Source organism: Arachis ipaensis, chromosome B07 (assembly GCF_000816755.2).
Source record: "Arachis ipaensis cultivar K30076 chromosome B07, Araip1.1, whole genome shotgun sequence".
NCBI lineage: Eukaryota > Viridiplantae > Streptophyta > Magnoliopsida > Fabales > Fabaceae > Arachis > Arachis ipaensis.
This window is the reverse complement of record NC_029791.2, coordinates 54,254,156-54,260,235: the sequence shown is the minus strand read 5'-3', so window position 1 is coordinate 54,260,235 and position 6,080 is coordinate 54,254,156.

Sequence of the window (6,080 nt, the reverse complement as noted above, 5' to 3'; positions counted from 1 at the left end):
GGGTGCTAATTTATTAATCAGGAGTTTACAAGAAAATTTGAGAGTTGAATAATGAGCAATTACATAATTGTAAATTAAAGCAATAAAAATTAAAGGAGATTTGTAATGTTCTAAATAAAAAGCCTTGACTGGGGGAATGATTAATCGGAAGTTCTATCCTTGTTGGGATCCTTTAAGTGTAGTTTCAAAAAGGTTGTTGTTTTTACTTAGTTAACCCTTACTAAATAAAGGAAAGTCAAGTGATTGAGCTAACTCTTATTCGCAAATCCTAGTTCTCTCCCTTGGGAAGGTCTAGCTTTAGTAAATACAGAACTAGCCAACGACTTCCAATTTGACCATCACTTAAGCCTTCCAACTCAAGTGTCTCCTTTTAATCAGCACCCATGTCAAGTAGGAAATTTACTCCATTGACATGAATATAACGCTTGTAGAAATATAAAGAGAAGGCATGATAAATTGAATAAAATAAAGCTTTGAAAATTAATTAAAGATTAATGTAATCCTTTTCACTAACAATCCATGAAAATAATCAAACTACCACTTTAAACAAGAATTAAGGATATGGAATAAATAAAAGAGTAAGTAAGGAAACAAACTAGAATAGTATCTTCAACGGAGGTAATGACTCTTCAGTGTCCAGAAGCAAAAGCAATAAACTAGGAATGTAAAGAGAAACTAGAGGAAGAGTAATTCTCTCTCTCTAGATTCAGATCTAAAAACCTAAAAACTATCCTAATAAGAATATGTGAATGTGTATCTCCGTATATCGAGTCTCTGCATGTTCCTTGGCTTTATTCTGTGTTTCTGGGCCGAAAATTGGGTCAAAACGCGGCCCAAAATTGCCCCCAGTATTTTCTGTTAATTTTGCAGATCGCGTAGGTCACACATACGCGTCAGTCTCGTGTGCGCATAATTTGGCGTTTTTCCTTATCACGCGTACGCGTCGTCCATGTGTGCGCGTCATCTTGCAGAATTCCATTCCACGCGTACGCGTCAGGCGCACGCACGCGTCGCTGCAATTTCCTCCATTCTGTGCGCTCGCGTAAGGCATGCGCACGCGTGGGTGCTCGCTGGTCATCTCCTTAGTTCCTTGTGTTCCTTCCATTTTTTGCAAGCTTCCTCTCCATTTTCTAATCCATTCCTGTCCTATAAATCTTGAAACACTTAACACACGGATAACGGCATCGAATGGTATAAAGGGGAATTAAAATATACTAATTAAAGATCTCTAGGAAGCAAGTTTTCAATCATAAAACAATACTAGGAAGGGATTATAAAATCATGCAAATCATATGAATAAGTTGGTGAAGACTTGATAAAAACCACTCAATTAAACACAAGATAATCCATAAAATAGTGGTTTATCAACCTCCCCACACTTAAACATTAGCATGTCCTCATGCTTAGCTTAAGGAGATAAAGTAAATGAGTAGGGAAAAGTAAGACTCATGCAATGCAATGCAACCAATGTATATGAATGCAACTATATGCTAAAATGATTTTTCCTACTTGGTTAAAAATTAAATAAGTTCTTCAAGACAAATTTAAATCAAATATCACTAATTAAAACTATACAGCAAAAACAAGCAAACTTGTAAGAAGACAGCTCATGAAAGCAGGGAACATAGAATTAAGCATTGAATCCTCACTGATGGTGTATATGCACTCTAGTCACTCTAGTGTATAGGGTAATCACTCTGTTCTTCTCTAATCATTCTTTCTAAACCTTGTTCTTCACCTAACCAATCAACAAGTATTTAATGTACCAATGCAAACATCATGAGGTCTTTTCAAGGTTGTAATGGGGCCAAGGTAAAGGTGAGGGTATATATATGGCTAAGTGAGCTATAAATTGAATCTTTAATTAACCTAAGCTCTTACCTATACATATACTCCTTATATTTTTAGATTCATGCCTAGCTACCCAAAGTTTTCCCACTTTTGTATTACATACTCATGCATCAACTTTTCTCTTAACTTTGTATCACACATGCATTGATTTTTCATTAAACTTAACATTGGGGTAATTTTGTCCCCTTATTCATTTATTTAATCACTTAATTACTTGAATATTTTTGGATTATTTTTTGAAGCATAAAAATAAACATAACATTGCCAATGCACATGAATTTTTAATTTTTCTAGTTTCATATGAGTAGGTACCCAAATTCCCTTATTAACCCATGTTCCCACAATTTTCCCACACTTAATTGACACACAATTTCTATCTTAAGCTAACCAAAGATTCAATTTGGGGGTATTACTTATTTTTCCGCTTAAGGCTAGTAACGTGGTAAAATATAGAACAAAGGGGATTTAAAAAGGCTCAAAGTGGCTAACAAAGGTAAATAGAAGGGTAGGCTATTTGGGTTAAGTGAGTTAATAATCAATTAATGGCCTCAATCATATGCATGCATATAACACATTAAACATTGGACATATAGGATGGAACAAAATATAGATTACAATCATAGAGAAGAAAACACACAAGAATAAAATTTTTATGGTTAAATAATGTAACCATGTAATTAAGCTCAAATCTCACAAGTCTAGCTTTAAACTATGTTCCAATTTACAGTCTTCAAACAAATTTAACACGAATTTTTTTTATTTAAATTAGTAAAATTTTTCAAAATAAAGTCTTGAGAAGAAACATATTATTTTTCAACCAAATAGAACATGCATGCAATTACCTATTACTATGCTATCTATCCTATCATAATAAAAGGAAAATAAATAAATATCCCATTTTATTGGTATTAAGAAAGAGAAATTACCTCCGGAAGTCAGGTACTGACCGACCTCCCCATACTTAAAGCTTGGCACCATCCTCCGTGCCATCAGTCAGGAACAAAGGGGGGCTGGTAGCAGCATCTCCACAATCGGGACCGTCATGGCTCCCTATGCTGGTAAATGAAGTGGAGTCCGGGGTGTCTGGATTTTCTTCAGGTGGATGGTTACCAACAAGTAGCTCCTTGAGGTATGTAAATCGGCGCTTGTTACGGCGCTCCCTTTGCTTTCCTTTCCGGTCGAGCTGGTCCAATTTCTCAAGTATCTGATAGAGCAATTGGTTTGTTGAAGGTGCTTGTGATGCGGTAGGAGAAGGGATATCTTCTGCTGGTTCTGTGCTCCGGTTGATAGTGGCTGTTGGAGGTCTGATATACTTCCCGTTAGGGACGTACTGATCATCCCGTGGAATCATGGCCTTGGTGTCCCCAGCTCTATAAGAGACTCCAGCTGCTGAGACTAGATCTGAAACCAAGGCGGGAAAAGGTATGTTACCTGCAATCTGTACGTGTCCCATAGCATGCCGAATGTGTCTTGGTAAATTGAGGTGCTGGTCTGTAAGGATACACCAGAGTAAAACAGCCATGTCCGCAGTGAAGAAGGACTTGTGAGTGCTCAAAAAGACGTAATGGGACATGATCTGTGCCCATACTCGAGCCTCCAAGGTGAGTCCTGAAGCCAATATGCTCTTAGGTCGAGATCAATGGTATCCATAGATCCATCTACTGCCAGGTTGTGCTATAACTCTGAGAACTGCGTTCCAGTCAAATTGGTATGTCTGGCACTTGAAAGAGGCTTTTTGGAATGCGTCCAATCCTTCTGGAGCAAGGGGAAGATCTAAAACTCGTTGAATGGCCTCTTCAGTTATAGGGACTTGCTTCTGACGGACATAGACAGACTGCATAGTTGGAATGTGAAAATTGGAGTAGAATTCAACTACCCATGAAAGGTTTACCTGCCGTGGCTGTCTCCGTAGGAATCCCCATTGTCTTTGTTCAATTCGGGGCTCATTATAGTTCCTTTTAGCCAGGATGGGGAACATCTGCTCACAGTAGCGGTTAGTGAACCGCGCAGTGTCCTTTGCTGGAAAGGCTTTCTCTTTTTCATTGACCTTGATGATCCTCTTAATTCTTTTTGTTGAGGGTTTTACTACTGTTGAAGATGGCTCTACAGCTAGTGCTCTTTTTGTTCCTTTCCTTACTGGTTGTTTGGGAGTAGCTTTCTCTTTACCTTTCTTGGTGGCCATCCTAAAAAGGGAAAAAATAAGTACCTTTAAAACTAAGGGTTAGAACAAGGAAGAGGATGGTACAAGTGATAATCAATGCACGGTAAAGAAGGATGTCGTTAACACATGGTCGTGAATCCATGTGAAAAGTTCATCAATGGAAATATAGCAAGTGCATTTTGTGGCAAGTAGATGCAAGATGTTTATTGGCATGTTGGCAAAGGCATGAGTAGCATAGATCAAGCATTAAATGTCCAAGTTTGATTATCAACTCTTTCAAACTAACAATCTGTTTGTATTGACAATTATATTTAATCAATAAAATATAAAGAGGGGTTTTGTAAAAAAAAAAACAGGCATTAGAGTAGTAGAATAACATAAAAGTAATGTATAATGCCATACGGGCTTTTTCACAAACACATAGCATGCATGGTAAATATGTTATCGAAAGTATTAAATTGAACTTGCAAGCAACCCTTCAAGAAGTAATATTAATTGTCAAACAATTCCTTAATATACTCACAAGCAAAAAATATAGAAGAAAATAATCACCCAATTAAATTTTTAACACCAATTAAAGGAATAAAGAACGAAAAAGAAAATATAGATAATGAAAGTAAAAAGAAAAGAAGAAGAAAACATAAATAAAAATAAGAATAATAATAGAAAAGTAAAAAGGGAAGAAGAAAAGAAAAGAACCTTGATAATGGATGTGAAAAAGAAGGGGGAAAAAGGGAAAAAGTAAGAAGGAATAAAGAAGAAAGAAGGAAGAAGAAATAAATAAGAAGTGAGAAGGAAAAATTAAGATTTGGGGAAGAAAAGATAAGATATCTGGCGGTGATTTGGATAAACTGTGCAACGCATGTGACGCGAACGCATGGAGCACGCTTTCTCCTGGGTGGTGCGATTTTTAAGTGATGCGAACGCGTGGGACACGCGTTCGCGTGGGTCACGCGTTCGCGTGGAATGAACTGTGCCATTGACGCGAGTGCAGCCTTGCGCACGCTCAACTTTCTGCTTCGTTCGCATATTGTAAAAATTCTGGGTGACGCGTGCGCGTGGGTGACACGCACGGGTGAATGATCTCTTTTTGGAAAATGATGCGGCCGCGTGGGACACGCGTTCGCGTGATAGGGCTTGTGCTTCTGGTGCGCAGAAATCGTGACGGTTCCATTCCTTGGTAACGGCGCTAAAAACTCAATACGCACGTTCACAATCTTAGTTCTTTGTCACAACTTCGCACAACTAACCAGCAAGTGTACTGGGTCGTCCAAGTAATAAACCTTACGTGAGTAAGGGTCGATCCCACGGAGATTGTCGGCTTGAAGCAAGCTATGGTCACCTTGTAAATCTCAGTCAGGCGGATTCAATGGATTGTGGATATTTAATAATGAAAAGATAAATAAAATGTAAAATAAAGATAGTGATACTTATGTAATTCATAGGTGAGAATTTCAGATAAGCGTATAGAGATGCGTTCGTTCCTCCTGAACCTCTGCTTTCCTATTATCTTCATCCAATTATTCATACTCCTTTCTATGGCAAGCTGTATGTTAGGCGTCACCGTTGTCGATGGCTACATCCTGTCCTCTCAGTGAAAATGGTCCAATGCGCTGTCACTGCATGGCTAATCATCTGTCGGTTCTCGATCATACTGGAATAGGATCCATTGATCCTTTTGCGTCTGTCACTACGCCCAGCACTCGCGAGTTTGAAGCTCGTCGCAGCCATCCCTTCCCAGATCCTACTCGGAATACCACAAGAATACCACAGATAAGGTTTAGACTTTCCGGATCTCAAGAATGGCCGTCCATGGATTCTAACTTATACCACGAACACTCTGATTAAGGAATCCCAGAGATACTCATTCAATCTAAGATAGAACGGAAGTGGTTGTCAGGCACGTGTTCATAGGTTGGGAATGATGATGATTGTCACGATCATCACATTCATATTGAGGTGCGAATGAATATCTTAGAATCGGAATAAGCTTGAATTGAATAGAAAAATAATAGTACTTTGTATTAATTCGTGAGGAACAGCAGAGCTCCACACCTTAATCTATGGT